General features: G+C 40.6%; 1 protein-coding gene and 1 long non-coding RNA gene across 3 annotated transcripts in view; one reads left to right on the plus strand and one right to left on the minus strand.

Annotated features, from left to right (window-relative positions):
- The window catches only part of NDP (norrin cystine knot growth factor NDP), a 30341-nt gene extending 25613 nt beyond the window's left edge, over positions 1–4728 (minus strand). For both annotated transcript variants that reach the window (XR_012641644.1, XM_074969188.1), the window contains exon 1: positions 4459–4728. The gene's annotated coding sequence lies outside the window, so the exon portion shown is untranslated. The remainder of the gene's footprint in view (positions 1–4458) is intronic.
- The window catches only part of LOC141996897 (uncharacterized), a 39684-nt gene continuing 25818 nt past the window's right edge, over positions 4706–18571 (plus strand). The window contains exon 1 of the long non-coding RNA XR_012641645.1: positions 4706–4822. This is a non-coding gene — a long non-coding RNA (uncharacterized LOC141996897). The remainder of the gene's footprint in view (positions 4823–18571) is intronic.

An 18571-nucleotide genomic window follows, 5' to 3' on the forward strand; every position in this document is an offset into this window, starting at 1 on the left:
GATTCTATGGTATTTATTAGGCTAGATGCCTGTTCAGAAAGATGTGATTTTATTTATTTATTTTTAGGTTCCGATCTTCAGTTATTAGCAGCCATCAGAAACACCTTTTCTTCTATCCTCTCCCTAACATGTTCGGGTCCAAATCCTGTACTCCTTTATACTCTCAGTCCTTATTCAGGAAAAATTCCCATTAGTGTCCATAAGAATTTGACCAAGTGAATAAAAAACTGATTAAGAACTGCAGGATTTGGCTCAGGATAGCAATTCATGCATTGTAATAAGAGGACCATCTAGTTCCCACTCAATTTGAATCCCACTGCTATGACAGTGATGCAAGTATCACTGTCCTGGTATGTTTAACCTTTGCCAAACCAAAGCTGGAGCATTAACTCCAATCCTAAACTCACATGTCTTAAAGGGCAGCATAACCCACACCGCCTCTACATCGCCACTCTAAAGTGGTTTACAGCTCAGTTATAATATGCATGCAGATCTCAGCAGCAGAAACCTTAACAATGATTGATGTAAAAAAAACGTTACTAGAATAATATTGGTCTTGTGGAATTTCTCATAGCTGTGTTTCCCTTATATCAGCTGGTCTAAGTACTCTTGCAGACAAATGGTGTGATACCAGAAGAAAGACTATGTTGCCTACCATATAAGGGGACTCTAGTCAGATATACCAAGCAGTATAAATCCAGTAAATAGGATGAGAGCTGATGGTGTTTAGAAGTGGTAGTACCAGTGCTACCCGAATTCTATTTGAATTAGATTACGTGAAAAAAGAAGGAATATATAGACTACCAGCTGCTCAAAGGCTTACTACAACCTTGCTTTTATTGTTCTGCTAAGTTAGAGATGGGGCATCAGAGGGATTCCAAACATACCATTACTGAGAAATTTTAATATGTTCCACACTGACACATATAAAAAGGAAATAACAGCTGATCATAGTCAGAGCAGGCGACAGCACCTCTCAACATGCGTGTACAGAATTGTGGGAAATTAGGACAATCCTGTCATCCGCAGAGGGACATGTGAATGAATTAATCTGATTGCATCCAAACTTTTATCCAGGAATTAACATGAGTTAGAATGCAATAAGCATTTAGTGGAAAAGTCAGACAACAGTAAACAAAATAACAAAGGGTAGAGAGAATTTGAATTGGGCACTACTATTCACTCTCACATGAGCCAAGAACAGGAGGACATTCCATGAAATTGAAAGGCAGCAAATTTAAAACTGATGAAAAGGAAACACACTTACAACATAAAACCAGCCTGTGGAACTCAAGTCCCCAAGGTATCATTGAGGCCAAGAACTAAGAAGGGTTCAAGAAAGTTTTGGACATTTATACAGCTAATGTGAGCATCCAGCATTATAACAATAAAGATTTTTAAAGACTTTTTGGAAGGATTACAAACCCTCATGCTTCAGGGCATAAACCAACCTTTAACTGATGAAGTTAGGAAGAAACTTTCCCTGTCGGCAGGTTATTACATAGCTGCTCACTACAGAGTTTTTGATACCTTCCTTTGAAGTAGATGGCTCTAGCCTCTGTCAGAGACAGAATACCCAATAAACTGGGCCAGTGGTCCAATACAGAATGATCATTCCTATGGTACTAAAACCAAGAGTGCCAATTATCTCCCGAAAATGGCCAAAGTGCAAGGTATTAGAGGCACAGGGATTTTCAATTCAATTCAATTTGAAAAATATGTTTGTTTTTTTAAATCTACTATAACATTTGTAAAGATAAATGGCCTGATGACTTAACAACAGCACTGCACTGCAAGCTCATGTCAGAGACATTCAGGTTCAGGAACAATCTCGAGCTTGTCACTTCCTCGTTCTTTTCAGAGCAGATAAATCAGAGAGGTGATGTGATCAGACCTCAGGGGATACAATGAATGGAGTTGACTACATGAGCACTTCTTGTTGAATGAGTCATTGAGCGTGCCTAACATCCCTCCCACCTAAAGGAATGGTGTTGCAATCTCACCAATCAAAGTAGAAGGCAAGGATAACCTGGTGATTTCATTGACCCCTAAGGCACATCTGAACCTATGTGGGTTAGACCGACTGCTACTGTGCAGATTACCCATGCTTAGATGGCTGAATGGAAAACTACTACTATAAACAGTAAACAGTACTGGATATAATGAATGATGATATTGCTATGCTATCCAGGCAAGGGTAATTTACATACATGCATCTGTTTAAAAATAAGTGGTGTGTGAAAAAACTGAATTCTAAGAAGCAGCACTGGCAGGCAATGATCTGAATAATGATCTCATAAAAGAGTGGCACAGTAGCTGGCTGACATCCATAGTTAATTGGCTTCATAATAATAAAATTCCATTTTCATTATGTAAACTTGTAGCAACAAAATCTATTTAATCCCCTTTATGTTTTATCTGAAAGATACTCAATAAGATATTTATCCTAGAACTAAGATTTCATTATTCCAGCAAGAGAATGTCAATTTATATGTCATATGGGCCAGATTGTGAATCTCTAATTCAAGCTGGTAAGCAGCTACTCACCAAAGTAGTTTCATTGAAGTCCATGGAGCTATTCATGTGCATAGCTGCTCATTAGCATGAGTCAGGGTCTCACAATCTGAGCAAAGTGAGTAGTACTAGCAATGAAAAAAGTAGATTCCACGAAAACAAGTTGTTCTTATAAATAAGGACAAATGCCAGAACAGTATCTGTTATACCCACATGTAGTGACCCTAACAGGCATCTGGGCTGCTTCCATTAGGAAATCATTACATGATGCAGCACTGGTATGAAGTGAATTTGTACTTACTGTTGTTTTAATTTATCACTTGAAATGTGCTCTTTAGTTCCAGTACACGCTGCCCCTTGCATGCACCAGTTATGACAGGTTGCATTGGAAGTTACTACAAATTGCTAATAATACTTGGCAGCCATATGACACTCTTCATCTTTAAAAAGCAGTATAGATATTAACAAATGAACCTTCCCAACACCCCGATGAGGTAGGTACCATAGAGATGTACTATTATGCCCTTTTTTTTACAGACCAGGAAATTGAGGTAGAGAGTTTAAATCAGCTTCAGAACGAGATTAGAATTCTGGCCCCATGTCCCATGCCCTAATTGCCAGATCACCTCTCTCTCTCTCTCTCTCAAAAATGAATAGTCAACCCATGTAAAACACTTTTCTCACCCAAGCTTTCTTTCCAGGGCTGCTTCATGAATTCCAGGTAATTTCATTAATATAATTAAGGTGAAAATGGAATTCCACATTTTCAGCTGTACATCTCTCTTAGTGTGATTATTGCTATTTAATCTGCTGATTTCAACCTTCCCAGAATTCTCGCGCTCACCTGAATCTCCGCAGCTACGTGGGATTTTTTTCTTTAATCAAGTTCTAATTTGACTTTATCCATTACAATGGATGCCAGTTATACTGCATTCTGATATATTATTCGGTTCACAGCTATAGTCTTCTTTTGTCCCAAGCACATAGACAACAGTTATGTTCATGCCTCTTACAGTGACACTCTTCTTAAAGAGAAATTTTACCCTGCAAAGCAATGATTTCAGTGTACTGAAAAATCCTTTATACCTCCTGGCAAGCGTTTTGAGGTCTTGTAGATTGTCACTGAAAGCAGTGCCCTGCCTTAGCATCCTCCAGTTGGAGCTACTGAACACACATCCACACTGCATTATTTGTTATGCTGAAGGGGTAAGCTGACTACTAAATATACCCCTCTGTGCTCCAGCCAAGACAAACACTGTGGATTTCCTCGTCGCTTTTAGCCAATCAAATATGTACATTAAATCCATCCTAATCCATAACCAGTGCTATGCAATCCATGGCAAAGCTTCCCAGAAGTTTGGTTAAATAATAATGTGCAAATTAAAATTGCCCCTGCAAAGCATGACACACAAAGCTAGAAATAAATATTGCCTATTGTTTCAAATTATTCTAAGCACTCCGGCAGATGACTGGCAAGAGAGCAGCATATATAAGTAGTAATAAAAGTAAACAGTTCCATTTGAAACTAGCAGGCTTGCCTGTGTCCATGGAGCTCTATTGTAATGGGACAAAGACAGTCCTGGAGATACTATAGTTCTTTCTATGAATTCAGGACAGAATCGAGTGCCTCCCTTCCTCCCAAATTCATACAAATGAGAATCAATGCAAAGTTACAGAAAGAAATGTATTTGATCATTTTATCCAAAACCACAGTACACTGCCTGTTTTTCTTCCCAGAGATTTCACATAGGCATCCTCAGACAGACGTGTAATTAAGGAAATAATAATAAGATGATGTAGGTAGTAGAACTGAAGTCATTTTTTAAATGAATACACTTTATTTTAAACATGCTATTTGGAGAACATGTACTTGTCAGATAAATAAATTAAATGCTCAGTTTAGTAATACCCAAAATATGAATAAGTGCTTATTTGTGTGCTTACCTTTGGAAAATGTGCCTCTCCTTCCTTCCCTCACACTCTTCTGAGAGCGAAAGAGAGGTCCTGTTACTTCCAAATGCTTTTGTTCTTCTGTCCCTCTGTCACATGGCTTGCCTTTTATATTTGCAACACACAAAAGTTAGGGCTGTTGTTTGAGCGAGAGAGAGGGAGCGAGAGAGGGAGAGAGAATGTCAAATGGAAAAGTGCCATTGCAGTCATATATCAATCAGGCGAGCGGCAGCAGCAGCTCACTGGCAAATGGGAATTCCACAGAAATGTGAAGCTCTTGTTATCTGAGAAATCACTGAACACCACCAGCCAAGCTCGCCTCTTTGGGGACTTCTTACTGGAGAGCCAGGAAAGAAAAGTAAATGCTCTTTTTTTCTTTTAAATTCAAGCGCTATCTTGTTGTGGCATAAAAGGGAGTGAAGTAAATGTCCTGAATTTACTTCCCTCCTAAATGAATGTACAGTAGCTGAGATAATACAATGAGCATGAGGTGTAAGATAATTAGAGCTGAGCAAATAATTTGCAATACATAATTTGACAACTTAAGCCTCTGTTTGTGTTTGGAAAACATCCACAAGACAATTGAATTTCCCTGGATTTATTCATTATCCTTTTTTTTTTTTTGGCCAAAAATTTTTTTTTGGAATTTTTTATTCTATGGACTGTCTCCAGATATTCTAAATTCAAGCTGTGTGTTTTTACTGCAACTGGCCAGATAAGTCACACTGTGTTCTCTGATTGAATGAGCAGGCAAGTATTTCCAACATAAATACATGTGTGTACCAATCTAAAATTCAGTTTCTGCAAATAATCTTCCCCGCAATTTTGAAATTTGCCCTCAAATGCTTGCATAAAGGACATAAGCATTGCCAAAGTGAATTTATTTAAAATTGCAAACAAATATTTTCATTTTTTTTTATTTTCCATTATTCACCCTCTTCAGAAGAGTGTAACCTTTGTTAAATGAAAAGGAGTACTTGTGGCACCTTAGAGACTAACAAATTTATTTCCGCATAAGCTTTCGTGAGCTACAGCTCCGATGAAGTGGGCTGTAGCTCACGAAAGCTTATGTTCAAATAAATGTGTTAGTCTCTAAGGTGCCACAAGTCCTCCTTTTCTTTTTGTGGCTACAGACTAACATGGCTGCTACTCTGAAACCTTTGTTAAATGGTGATTCTTCAATCTGTTTTGTTTAGGTATTCTGTCTGAGACATGCAAACATAACCATTCATTCCCTGAGAGACTGAAGACAGATCCAAACTACTGAAAAAATGACACAAATAACAAACACATCATAAATTTGTCTAGTTACACTCATTTCAGTAGTTGTGAAATCATTGTCTTGCCTTCCCCTAAGGTAAAATATGTGTTTCATTCCACTGCCACAGAATGTTAGGTTCCCTATTATTAATCCTATGACATTACAGAAGTACAACAATGCACAAGTAACAACAAAGCTATCTTGCTAATTAAAAATAAATTGATAACCTTGGCTGTGGTTCCGGAGCACACCTAACCATTCACAAGATGTACCCGATCAGAATCAATGACGATAAGATGGATGGAGTCCTGAGTTGATAGTGTTTAAACACTAAAGGAAAGTTGGGATTTGATGGATGTTGTTATTAGCTAAATGTCTTATGCGGTAGAAGATCAAACAGCAGATGGAAATTATGCCTTAAAAATAGAATCATCTAAAAGGGGGATGATTGATGTATGAGTAAGCATCATGGCAACAATAAACAGTATTTGGCTTGATTTTCCTTGGAGTCAGATTTGGCTGGAGGTTAAACCACAAACGACTTTAGCTTTATATCCTCAGAATTTGAATTTCAGCCTGCTTTTTGTTTCTTATTTGTTCCTTTCTCTACATCAGCCCATCATTTCTCTCTGATGCCTTCTTGACATTTAACATGTGTGAACAAACTCTGTGACTCCCTCCCAGCTGTCACCAGTATAGTTCCATTGATTACCTGAGTATGGGAAGATGGAAAACATACCCTAGAATCTCTATCTAGAGCACCTTTCATTTTATTTGAGTGCTGGTACTACAGTGATGCTCAGGTACCTCAATTAACCTGACTAGAATAGACTATGTTGTTTTCTAAACCTACCATTTTTATTTAATATAGTTCTTATAAACTTGTAAAACTAAATGTACCCAAAGATTTTTCTTGTTATTGTTGTCAGATCTATAATACAAATTCAGGTCTCTTCAGTTTTCCAATGGAAAGAGAGTGGTACAAGTTTCCATGCTCTGGCTGCTTGCCACAAAGGAATTGCAATATGGAAGATGAGAAACTATTTAAATATTATAAGAATGAAATCTTTCATGAGACATCAGAAACTCATGAGACAATCATTACTAAAAATAACTTTTCCTAGATTCTTGTTTCCTAGATTGATGTTATCTTGGTATGGAACCTTCATGTATCCTATAGCAGAGCCTATCTAATTGACTGATAGTTGTCTATTAAGTGCCATGCACACTTATGGTATTAAGTAAATAATAATAGGGGTGTCAGTATTGCTGAAATTTTTCACCTAATTTTAAAAAAAAAAATTCTAATTTTTCACCTCCAATTTAGCATCTATTTCTGGACGCAAATGATAACATATTGACATTTACTTACCTACTTCACCTTGAAAATCATGTAGTTAAGACTCAGTATATGATAATTTGCCATCCCAGAATTGCATTTCTAGATGATTGCAGGGACAAAATTAGTAGCACAAAATTAGAATCCCCTTTAAAAATATGGTCCATATTTGTTTACAACTCCTAGCTCTTCATGACCATCAATCATTGGTGCTAGTCCTACCATATAAAAAAGGAAATGAGGAGGAAACAAATTAAAAAGGAAGCCTCAAGGACTTGGGGGCATATTTCTAAGGGTATTTAGGCACCTAAAGATGCAGATGGATGGCTAGTAAGATTTTCAAAAGCACTTAAGTAGGTTAAATGCCTAATGCCCATTGAAATCTATCTGAAAAAATTGGCAATTTAAGTCCTGATCCTGCAATAAACATTCTGGTGGTAGACGCTGCATCCATACGGAGTCCCACTGACTGAAAGGATTCTGTCTACCCAGAGTTTCTTGCAGGATCAGGGCCTTATTTTCTGTTCCAGTACATTCTTCTGTGGCATATTCTTGTACTTGTAATAAACAACTCATATTAACCTATAGAAAGTCATTATTTCAGAATTGCCTATAGTACAGTAGGGTGCAATCCTGGTCCCCACTGATATCAACAGGACCAGGATTTCACCTTCTGTGCCACAGATTTATTGTGGTATGCATTCAGACTTCTACAGACAAATCAATTTGTTTTTAATGTCAAGTAGTCTCCTACGTTGCCATTCCAAACCCTTTCCTGTGGCAATTTTCCTCTCTCAGCTGTAACACCTCTTTTTAGTTATGGAATTATTTCTCAGAACTAATACCAGGTGTGCTCAGATGGCAACCATTCATCTTGAAAGACGTTGGTGTAAGCGCCGGAGCAATTCAGTTACTCTGTCATGCTGCAGCATCACGAGTGGCTAAAAAGTCCAGTTCTCGAGCAACTGTTCTTGACACAAATAGCTCAGGCACAAGGCACAAGGCCAGGGGATGAAACCTGCATGCTACTAGCCTGAGGCCTACTGTACTCTCCTCTCTTTGCTTTCCTCTTGTAGGCTCTTTGACTCCCTGGCACAGTGCAACCCTCCAGCTAGCAAAGCTCCATCTTCTCAGCTTGAGGTGTTGACGCTGAAAGTTTTCAATTTCTTCTTGCAAATGCCCCTGAACTTGAGGCTAGGTCAACCCAGTGGCTTTGGAACATCTGCAAGTTCTCCACACATGAGATCCTTTCGAATCTGTCCAATGTCCATCCAACGACAAAGCCAACAGACACATCTGTATTTGAGAGTTGGGACTAGACTTGGCAATTTTACTTTCTCATGGACTTTGTTTTGTTTCCCACTTGATATTTAGAATACAGCCAACATAGGAAGGTGGAAGGTGTTTAGCCTTCTCTCATGCCTGCTGCAGGTAGTCCAGGTCTTGCCACCATACAGCAGAATGCTCAAAATGCACATCTGGTAGACCTGTTTCTTGGTTTTCAGTGTTATCCCACGTACACACTTGGTCAGTTAGCCGAACGTGGTCGCTGCCTTTCTGATGTGAGAATTAAGCTAGTCATCTAGAGATAAGGGATCCAATACAGTTGATCATAGATAGCAGAACTTGTGCACAACTTCTATCATGGGGTTAGCTATTGAAATCACTGGAGCAGTCAACACACCTTGTGCCGTCATCATTGTCTTCTTTAGACTGTTGCTTAAGACCCAATTTATTACAAACTACCACAAAGCTCTTGCAAAGTTGCTGAAACTCCTCTTCATTGTGTGCAATAAGCACGGCATTGTCACCAAAAAGCAACTTTCTTATCAGCAGGTGTTTGACTTTGCTTTTTTCTCTGATAAGTACAATTTTGAACAGTTTTCCACCTGATGTTGTATGTCAATGTACACCCTCAATGCTAGGTGAAGCAGCAGACAGGAGAATATACTGAAGAGTGTTGATAGACATGCCTGTTTGACACAACTGTGGATTTCAAAGTTGTCAGATTGATCACCATCATATTAGACTGTAACCGTCATGCCATTATGGAAGGCTCAAAATCAGACTGTGGAGGATGCGGGGTGCGGGGAGGCAAACAATTCTCTCTAGCAATTGATGACTAGTCTACAGCCATAGGTTTTAGAGCCCAGAGAATGGAAGGATTCAGATAACTAGTTATCAGTTGAGGAGCCTTTCACCTCTAAATCACTAATTCAAATCCATCCTAGGTCAATACTGACTCAAAGCTTTTCCCAAGGTGGAATATATGGAATCAGTATATTGTTGGTGTTTTCTTTCATTAGAGAACAGCAGATCTCCACAGCATCCAAAGCACCATCATAACTGGTGTTAATTGATACACTTATTGGTTGAATCAGTAGAAAGGCCAAGAATTGGACAGATATACAGAGCCGTTTTTTAAAATGCAGAAATTCACTTATGCCAAGAAAAAAAATGCATGCCCAGAAAACAATGTGCGTACAATTGGTGCAAGCATTTGAAGATGGCAGGATATAGATGGGTAAGACATGTAGTGGAGTGAAATACTGGTTTGTTATTGAATTGATAAAGGGTGGATTGGGTTAGGGTTCTGAGGTTTGTTTAATTTGTATATCTAAATAATGGCAGGGCACGCAGTGCTCTTGGATGGGCTCTTTTCTATTATTGTTATAGATCCAAATAAATAAATACAATAACATTCCACATCTGCACTTGTACATGCAGCTGCTACGACCATGTATACAAGTCAGAGGTTGGCAGGTGTAAATATCTAGTTACGAACCTAGATAATCATGTAAAAGTTGTATCATTCAGTTTGCACTCTCATTTAAATTGCAGTATATTTGCATGTATATTCAGATCCCCAACTGCAAATGAATTTTTGTGTATCCAATTAGGCCTCGGTTATTTGTACAGGCCCACAGGTATGCATTGAACTTCTATGAGTTTCCTAGGGGAGACGTCTACTTTTCAACACTTCGGTAGAAGAAAGTGTTTTGAAGAATTTATTTAGCTGTCTATACATCTCCTATTATTCAAGGAATAAGATTGCCCTGGATGACACTGGTGTGAAAGTTGGGTCTGTTCTTACTACTACTTTCTTAGCACAGGGGCCTGTATTGCTACAAACGGCAAGAATACCTATTACCTTTTCCAGATACCTGGAAACTCCACCTGTTTCTCACTTATCATTCAGACCCATTTTCACTAATCTCCTAACTGAGATTCCCTTTGAAAAGGAGGCTCCATCACTTCCAGAAAAAGGCTTTTCATTTGCTGTTTCAGGAACAAGGGAGTCAGTTATTCACACCTTGCATGAGACATGCTGGCCAAAGGATACAAATGAAGATCTGGGTGTTGGTGTATAAAGACAGATGGAGCATCCTCCTCACTAGGCCCATAATGTCTATGTGATGGAGCGGGACTCACCCTGTGGCACCGCCTGCCGGTCGTCCAGGGAATTAGCTCTTTCCAGCCCCGGAGCACCCTCTGCTGGTGTCCTGCCATCGCTGGCCCACGTGTCCCTTCCGGATCCCAGTGCCCTTTTACCTGGGGTTTTGCCCCCTTGCAATACCCCCACACACTTCCTGGGTCTCCCCTCCCTGGGGACCCCCACACACCCTCTATCCCCACCGGGCCTCAGCCTATGGGCTACTGCCAGTCACCATCTAGCCCCCTTTCTCTGGGGCCGACTGCAGTCTGTACAAGCCAGTCATCATAGGCAAGGGAGGTTTGGACCGGCTGCCTTCCTCTGGAACCCAGTACCTCTATGGGGCCTTGAACAAGGCCCTGCACACTGGGGAGTTGCCGGCCTGGAGCTCCCCAACCCCTCTGGCCTTTCCCCAGCCCTGCCTCACTCTAGGTACCCTTAGGCTTCCCCGGCAGCTAGGCCCATCTCCCTCCTTGGCTAGAGGGAGACTCCTCTCAGCTCCTGGCTTCCCTAGCCTTTCTAGGTTGAACTGCTGGCTCAAACTGAACCAGGCAAGATGGAGGTCATGCTAATCAGAAGGGGAAAATGTCTTGGAAAACAAGCCAAGTTGCTGACCTCCCTTCCCATCAAAGGCCTCTGTCCCCCATTTGTCAAAGTCAGGTTCTGCTGGACTCATCACTGAGCCTGAACAATCAGAACAAAAAATACATGAATAAAGATGTCATTTTCTGCCTTCATATGCTAGGACATTTGCCCCTTCCTCTCAGAAAGGGTCTAGCCATAGTGATCCATGTCCTCATCACCTCCAAAATGGATTCAGTAATTCATTTTATTTGGGGCTGAAGGTGAAGCAAGTGTCTTCAGCTTGAACTCAATGCAGCAGTCTGCCTCCTCAGTGGGACTAGCCACCATGAGCACATCACCCCTGTGGCTCTGCATCTTTGACTGGCTCCCAGTCCTCTTCAACTGCAAATTCAAGACTTGGGTCCTAAAGTTAAGTTCCTAAAGCCATATTCAGAAGCCTAATCTTAGGCACGCAGATTTCAAATGTTGGCCAATATTTCTGTTATATAATGATTACGATTCCCACATTGATCATTGTTCTGTTATTCATTTAATGGGGGAAAGAAAAAGGTATTGCATGTCTATGAATAGGGGACTGAGACTTCTACAACCTCACTATGCCACGTTTTCCCTTTCACTATTCAACTGATGTCGCCTTCCTGAAGTTACCGTGAAATAATCAAAATGGTGGAGGCATTAGTATCAGAAAGTAAAATCACCATTCCAATCTGTCCAGGACTTTGTTTCACATGGTTGCTGCACATACAAAACCATACAATTCAACAGAAAACTAAAATCAGCCTCAGTTAAACAATTCAGGTTAAAATTGATAGCCCATTCGCACTGCCTGCGATCACTGACATGAAGTGCTATTGGAGCAGGAAGTCAGTGATTCTTAATTGACATTAAATGGGAACATCTTTATTGTCAGCTGATATCAAGTGTGCACACTTGTACTTAATGTAAAATAATTAGAGGAAAGGAAATGTCTATCCTTTAAGTGAGTTGATATTATAGTTTATTTATTAATATTATTTAGACTATTAAAAATAATTGAAATTAAATTGTCAGACTTCTAAAATCACACTAGGCATATATGTGTGTAACCTGTGCATGTGAATACACACTGAGCCTTTGCCCTTCAGGTACTTGTACACACACATATGGCCAGTAAGGCACACTGAGTGAAATCTTGGCCCCACTGAAGTCAACAGCAAAATTCCCATTGACTTTAATACAGCCAGGTTTTCACTCACCCCTTATTGGCTATGCATGTGTGCAAATTCACAAAGTTCCGATCTTGCAGATGATCATGCCAGAGATTAACTTTATGCAGGGAGAAGAACACTGAGGTCAAATGGACTAAACGCATGCACAACTGTTTGCAGGATCAGGGCCTCAATTTGTGTACATCTTGCCTTTGCACACATGAGCTCGATATGCTCAAATATTTGCACATAATGGCAAGCTTGCAAATCTGTCCCTTTGTGATTCAGACCATAGAAGATGACATTGTGAATCGGCAAAGCTTCATTGATTTCAACAGAATCGTGGAATTTTACACCAACTGAAGACAATGGCCATTGTTTTCTCTGTGACTGCTGGATACTCTTATACCTATAGAGGTGAAAATCACTGAACTCTTTTGGAGTATTTCAATTTATTCAGTCAAAATAAAAATGTGAACTTAATTACTACATCATAATATAAGCCTAGAACAATGAATTGAGTAGAAGCTGTTCTGTGTTTCATTTCGAGTGAGTGACCTTTTTTGGCAGCTTGTCCAATTTTTATGAGAAATTTTCAATTTTCAAAGAAAAGGAAGAATATCTTTCCTTTTGACACAGAGTACCTCTCAAACTGCAGCCATAAATCAGAGACAGGCTTTAGGAAGAGAACCAGAATAAAGACTCACGCGACTATAAATGTAGGTATCTTTGAACTTCAAAAAAAAAAAAGCACTTTAAAACAAGGCCACATGGTTGCTTTAAAAAAAACCAACGTGTTGTGACTTTAAGAAATTAGTGGTTTCCATTCTTTTTGGCTTCTTAAGGGGCCAATCCTGTGAGGAGCTGTGCATGTCCTTAGAGGTTCTAGGGGCCCTCAAGCCCCATGACAGTTAACATTAGGACTCCTCGGTATCTCCCACAAGGTGCTGAGCACTGTGCTGGAGCTAGCTCTAAATCCCTCTCTCTGTGAGGTGCACTGCAAATCTCATAAGAAAACAACCCATTTCAAGTGCTCAGTTAAAGACAACTAAATACATACACTTTCAGTATCCCAGAGAGGAGATGTTTAGGTAAAAGCTGCCCTAAAGCTAGTGTAGCTATTCAGTGGAGGATTCACCTAGTGCAGGAGACTCCTCTGGTGGCACGGAGCCACCGTAGTAGCTCCTTCACCAGCCCTCATTCCTGCCTCTGGTGTAGTGGGCATGTGCAGGGAAAATGGGGCAGAGAAGGGGCATCCTTGCAGCTCGGTGATCCCAGGATACTGAACAGTGTCCGGTGGGTGCTGTTTAATTTAAACATAGTTTTGAGCAGCTCTGTACCCTGGACTGGATAAGAACAGATCCGGTCCAAAGATCAAAGGGAGTGCAAAAAGCACATGTTATCCTCCTCTCCTTCTCAGATTTGCCCATTGTTCCTCGGGCTCAGCTGAGAAACTGGCCCAGTGTATCTAAAAACGTATCGAATACCCCCTCATCTGAGATTAGATCAGCAGCATTTTCATAGTAAATGACATTTTTCAGAGTTTTATAACTTGATCTTAAAATTCGCACCAGACTAAAGCTTGGAATAAAGTGTTACACATCCAACACAAATAGTTTGATGAATATAAAAAAAATGTTTTTGAAGTGCCACATTTTGCTCTCCTTATTCAATGGGAAATCTAGAGGATAAGGTGAGCAGGTTTTGGCCTTAAGGCTGGAAAACAGGACTAGATATACATCTGGTGTAAATCAGTTTACCTCTGTTGAAGTGTAATACGCACTTGGGATTTGCCAGCTCTTGGAACTCTGGACTGAGTGGAGTCCCTACCCTACTGACTACAAAAAATAATGGCTACCACAGCTGTCTGACACCCTTTCCCAGCAGGCTTGTAGTCATGGGTGGGGCAGAATGGACTAGGGATGGGTCTTGGGACCAATCTTATTTAACATTTTCATTAATGACCTTGGCACAAAAAGTTGGAGTGTGATAATAAAATCTGCAGATGACACAAAGATGGGAGGTATTGCCAGTACGGTGGAGGACTGGACTATTATACAAGATAGCTGGATGACCTTGAAAACTGGAGTAGTAGAAATGGAGTGAAATGTAATTGTGCAAAGGGCAAGGTCATGCATGTAGGGACTAACAACAAGAATTTTTGCTACAAGCTGGGGACATATCAGTTGGAAGCAAAAAAGGAGTAGAAAGACTAGGTGTATTGGTCGATCACAGGATAACTCTGAGCTGCTGATGTGATGCAAATATGAAAAAAAGGCTAATGGCATCCTGGGCTGCATCAGGCGAGGTATTTCCAGTAGGGACAGGGAAGTGTTAGTACCATTGTACAAGGCACTGGTGAGACCTCACCTGGAATACTGTGTGAAATTCCAGTCTCCCATGTTTAAGAAAGTTGAATTCAAACTGGAACAGGTGCAAAGAAGGATGACTAGAGGAATGGAGAACCTACCTTACAAGAGGAGACTTAAGAAGGCTTATTTAGCCTAACAAAACAAAGGCTGAGGGGAGATATGATCGCTTTCTATAAATACATCAGAGGGATAAATACCAGGGAGGGAGAGGAGTTATTTAAGTTAAGCGCCAGTGTTGGCACAAGAACAAATGAATATAATCTGGTCATCAACAAGTTTAGGCTTGAAATTAGATGAAGGTTTCTAACCATCAGAGCAGTGAAGTGAAACAACCTTCCTAGGGGAGCCGTGGGGGCAAAAACTTAACTGGCTTCAAGAATGGGTTTGATAAGTTTCTCGAGGGATGGTATGATGAGACTGCCTATCATGGCGTGAGGCCCATCTGCGGCTGCTAGTACCAATAGCCCCAACAGCCGGTGATGGGACCCTACATGGGGAGGGCTCTCTACAGCGAATTCTTTCCCAGGTGTCGGGCTGGCACTCAGGGTCTAACTGATCGCCATATTTGGGGTCGGGAAGGAATTTTCCCCCAGGTCAGCAACCCAGGTTTCTTTTTCACGTGCCTCTACAGCACGGGGAACGGGGCACTTGCCGGTTTAAACTAGTGTAAATAGTGGGGGGAGTTTTGTAACTGGAAGTCTTTAAACATGATTTGAGGACTTCAGTAACTCACCCAGAGGCTAGGGGGTCTATTACAGGGCTGGGTGGGTGAGGTTCTGTGGCCTGCGACGCGCAGGAGGTCAGACTAGATGATCCCAATGGTCCCTTCTGGCCTTAAAGTCTATGAGTCTATGAAACCCCTGCTGAGGCCAATGGGGATGTTTCTGCCTGGTGTGATACGGACAAGCAGTTTGCTGGGCCAGAGATGAGCCAGGGCCACTCAGCCCCTCAATGGCAGGAAACAGCCTGACTCAGAGACAAAGCCACTAATGTTAGTTTCAGCTTTGAGTTTGGGAGCTGAGGGGGAAGCAGAACAGCTCAGGGAGTCTCTGATTAACTCCCCTCCCCACAAAAGGTGGCTTTGAATGGCTGTGGGATCTAGTGCATGGGTCAGGCAGTTCCAGCCCTGTGGAGACCAGTGGCCACAGTAGCAGAGATCTGACCTGGCACCAGCTACTGAGAACCAGTTGAGACTGCCACAGGACTCCAGACCAGGGATACAGGAGAGGACCCTGCCCGTCCCAGGGTGAAGACTCTGTCAGAGGACCCTTTTTTGTTTAAGCCGGCCAACATTCACAGGGCTGCAGCATTCGTCTCCGGAATCATCCTCAGTGTAGCACCGACCTGGGAAGGTAGAAAGGAGGGAGCTGGGGTTGGGGAGAGGTGTGAGTGGTGGGAGAAGAGGAATTGGTTGATTTGTTGATGGTTTAGTATTTATTAGTTAACCTAAACCTTTACCGGACCCTATTTTCCTGCTCCCACTAAAGTCCCCGCTTTGTTATGCTGTTATTTTGGGTGTGCCATTTCTTTGCTAGGGTTTGTGTTGATGTACTTTGTTGTTTCCCGGGTACTGGGTTTTATACTCCTTGCCAGCAGTGGTAGCATTGTTCATGCACCCTCGTGCACCGTGAGGCGTCACCTTGAGAGGAGGCATCAGGGTGCACAAAAACAAACCCAGGACCCATCCCCTGTGAGGAGAGGGGAGAAGTGACTCCAAAGAGCAAGGACCAGGCAGGAGGTTTGAGCCACACTTTGTGAGTGGGGCTACACAAGTCAGTGGAACTTTGCCAAATACACCAGCTGAGAATCTGACCCTTTGTCTATACACAGATCCACTGAATGATGGTATTTTCAATATAAATTTGCCTAATAAATCAGAATGAAAGGAAAGGAGCAGTTATACTCTTTGGGTAAGACAGACCCAGATTTACCATGTAAGATGAGGTTTATCATGGCAGATTTGAGAGGAAATCATAGCAAGATCTAGGTTTCTTCAAAAAGTTCAGAAGCCATGATCATCCTAATAATAGATATGGAAACTCATTCACATGTTTTGTACAGCTGGTTGGAAAATGAAATTTTGTTCCAGGGTTACATTCTGATATTTTGGGGGGGGGGGAAAAAAGTACTTTCCAAATGAGAGCAAAAAGCCAAAGTTTCAAAATTCCTGTGAAGTTAATATTCTGAAAAGTTTCTATTGACCATGAAAAATGCTTTGTTTCAATAATGTTGAAACATTATAATATTAAACATGAAATAGGATCTTTTAATATAATATAAAAGTCAAGATGTAATTAATTACAATGACAAAAAGCTAAAGCTAACATTTTATCTTATTGAAACAAAATATTTCAGCATTGCCAAAACAAAATAAGAAATTCCAAATCATTGCGACTCTTTCCTATCAAAAATTTCTTTGAAATTGACACATTCCTGCAAAATGTTTCGATTTCAATGAAACTGCATTTTCTGATGGAAAACTGTTCTCACAAAAAGTATTGACCAGCTCTAATGTTTTGTGATGACAAAACTACAAGTCAGATCTTCAGCTGATGCAAATCAGCACAGTTCCATTTACTTCAATGGGCCAGTTTACAGCAGCTGAGAATCTGGCTCCATATTCACAGGCGTATCCAAATCACATTTCCATTTCAATTGTTTACATATTAAAGAAAAGCTGTCCTATTTTCATTAAGCATAACAGCCTCAAACTCCTTACCATGCATGAGCATTAACACATCTCTAAAAACAATTGCATTAATTAAAATTGCCAGTTCTGATTTCCAGCAAAGGCAGCCACCTTGCTAAAATATATATGTCACTTGTGATGCCGGCATTATGACGGCCCAATGTAAGCGACTATAAATCTGTTGAAGCATAATTCCTTGCACAAGGAGATGCAAACTGATCAAGAAGGTTGTTGATAACCTGGAGGGGGTTCAGAGAAGAGCCACGAGAATAATTACAGGATTAGAAAACATGCTATATAGTGATCGATTGCAGGAGCTCAATCGGTTTATCTTACTAAAGAGAAGGTTAAGGGCTAACTTGGTTACAGTCTATAAGTACCTACACAGGGAGGGAACAAATATTTAATAATGGGCTCTTCAATCTAGCAGAGAAATGGTTGGAAATTGGAACTAGACAAATTCAGTCTGGAAATAAGATGTAAATTGTTAATGGTGAGAGTAATTTACCATTGGAACAACTTTCCAAGGGTCATGGTAGATTCTCCATCACTGACAATTTTAAAATCAAGATTGGATGTTTTTTAAAAAGATGTTCTCTAGGAATTATTTTGGGAAGTTTCATGGCTTGTGTTATACAGGAGGTCAGACAAGTCCCTTCTGGCCTTCAAACCTATGAATTTCTGAATCAAAAAGTATTCCATCAACAAGGGCTGCTGGGAAGTCGTGCCACTAGCTTTGATGTTGTGAAGATCTGAAGTTTTCTTTATCTAGATATTTTCTAAAAGAAAAGAGAGCCAATCAGAGTACCACAGGAGTGGAATCAGAGAATATTTTCATAGGAAGCATAAAAAAAAATCTCAGTTATGAAGGGGATTTAACAAGGAGAAATTACTTCTTCCATAACAACTGTTGCTCCCAGGACCTCGAGAGTGCCTTTATTTCTAAAGCTCAAAAGACAAGGACTTGTTGAGGTTGACAAGCCAGGATGACAGTTAAAATGGTAGGAAAAGAATGATTACAAACTCTGATAAACAGCTATAAGATCCACCTAAGACTAGAAATCAGAGAGTGAAAAATAAAGCAAATAAAGCTAGCAATTTGCTCATGTACAAAAGACACAGGTCTTCAAACACAGCCAGCACAATCTCTCCAAACACAAGAGAACAGGCAGGAGAAACATCAGAAACAACAGAAAGCAAGCTGCAGCGCTCATTAATATGCACAGCTCATAACAGTCTCT

The sequence above is a fragment of the Natator depressus genome, chromosome 1, assembly GCF_965152275.1.
Source record: "Natator depressus isolate rNatDep1 chromosome 1, rNatDep2.hap1, whole genome shotgun sequence".
Classification (NCBI taxonomy): domain Eukaryota; kingdom Metazoa; phylum Chordata; order Testudines; family Cheloniidae; genus Natator; species Natator depressus.